The following is a 2,322-nucleotide window of genomic DNA, read 5'->3' on the forward strand; positions in this document are numbered from 1 at the left end:
CCCACCCTCCATACCCCACCCTCCCCTTTGACACCCCTACCCTCGCCCTCCACACCCCTCCCTCGCCCTCCACACCCCACCTTCGCCTCCTCACCCACCCTCGTCCTCTATGCCCTACCCTCGCCCTCCACGTCCCACCCCACCTCCACACCCCTACCCCCACCCTCCATACCCCACCCTCCCCTGACACCCCTACCCTGCCCTCCACACCTCCACCCTTTGTCCCCTCTCACCCCACCTCGTCTCAACACCCCACCCTCGCCCTCCACACCTCGCCCCACCCTCGCTCTCCACACCCCACCCCACCCTCGTTATCAAAAATAACTTACTTTGATATCTGGTACCAATGGAACATGAGGGCTGTGGCTAACCCATTCGGTTTGAAATATTACTGTAGGGTATCGTTAATGTTCATGTGTGAATAAGCAGGGTACGCTTTGCTCATATCAAATAGGGTGTTAAGATATCAACTGCGGAGAAATGGGGTGGTGAATAGCTTTTTTCGCCGCTGCCCTCACTTGTAGTATCATCTTCAGTGATTGGTTTATCACAATGCCTAGATCTTTTCCTTGTCAACAGTGTCCAGGAAAGTGTTATTAACAGAAGAGTTGTGATGAGAGTTGTTGTATCCTATATGCAGAGTCTTACATTATGTAATGCTAAAGAGCCAATGCCAATCTTGTAACCCATTGAACAGCTCCAGCAGATCTTTTTGTATAGTTGTGACATCATCTTGTTACCTTCCCAAATATCTCCGTGTTGTCCACAATCATGACTACAGTATATACAGTAACGTCTCTGTAAGCCGGAATCCCTCAAATACCGGAACTCTCCAATAGCTGGAATTGAAATTTTTCGAGGAACACATTTTCCGGAAAATTCCGAGAAAATTTTCCCGATATCCGGAAATATCCTGGGATGAGGGATATTTTTCCGGGTTTGAAAGAGTCGTCTCGTTACCCGGAAATCTCTCATTCCCGGAAGTGCTCTGCACCAATTGTTCCGGCTAACGGAGATATCACTATACCTTCATTGATGTCATTAATGTAGATCACAAAGAGGGTGGGTCCAGTGATAGAGCCTTGTGGTCCTCCTATAAGAACCTTTTTCCGTAATGAATGTTTACTCCACTTGTGACCACGCTTTGCTGCCTGTCTTTGAGTCAACTCTTAATAAATTTCAATATTTTGCCTGTGATGCCTTGTGCTTGGATCATAGAGGCTAGTCGTGCATGTGGGACTTGTCAAATGTCTTATAAAAATCCATATACAACCCATCCACTGGTAGACCTTGGTCCACGTACACTGTTACCATTTGAAGGAAAGTGGGTATTTCTTAGGCAGGATTTTCTCTCCAAGAAACTGTGTTGTGATGCATTGATAAGACTGTGCACGGTCAGGTGTTGGATGATGGCATCACTCAATATTTAATACAATAATTTTCATATATGTACTGTACTGTATGTGATGTTAGGGTGATGGGCCTGTAGTTTTCTGCTGTACTTTTTCAACAGTACCTTCCTTGTATACTGGGGTGCAAAATGATTGTACAGCAATAACCATAACATATTTAAAAGTTTGGTGAGGAGGGGGTAAGGGGTATGTGTCTATAGTGACAAGTCTGGTGTTGCTATTACAAATAAAAAACTAATTTAAAATACTAAAAAACAAGCAAAAAAAAGTAAGGAATATTATCGCAAATGTAAAGTAACGGCTGTCACGGTAAGTTGAATTAAGGCTGAAGCAACCTCACAACTCCCTGTACCTTCTCTCTCAGTATTCATAAACCATACGTTGCCTTTCTTATGTTATTAACAATTGTGTTCCTTCAAACGACATTTGTATACAATCTAGATGAGAAATTACAGCTAAAACTATAAAGATAAAGCTAAATGAATGTTTAACACAACTGTCATTTGCACAGATGCTGGCTGCTTGGCCGCCTCAACACTGCCAGTCACCAATGCAGCACAGCCTACCTGGGACACCACCCAAGCAGCTCTCTAGCAATGGGCCCAAAATCTGCACCTTCAGCTCAGCACACTCCACTCCTCCAGCTCAGCAGACTCCACTCCTCCAGCTCAGCACACTCCACTTCTCCAGCTCAGCAGACTCCACTTCTCCAGCTCAGCCGACTCCACTCCTCCAGCTCAGCACACTCCACTTCTCCAGCTCAGCAGACTCCACTTCTCCAGCTCAGCCGACTCCACTCCTCCAGCTCAGCACATTCCACTTCTCCAGCTCAGCAGACTCCACTTCCCCAGTCAGGCCTCCTAACTCACACACATATAAATATTTATTCTCTTTTTGTGTTTGCCTTTTT

This window comes from Homarus americanus, unplaced genomic scaffold, assembly GCF_018991925.1.
Source record: "Homarus americanus isolate GMGI-L3 unplaced genomic scaffold, GMGI_Hamer_2.0 scaffold28, whole genome shotgun sequence".
NCBI lineage: Eukaryota > Metazoa > Arthropoda > Malacostraca > Decapoda > Nephropidae > Homarus > Homarus americanus.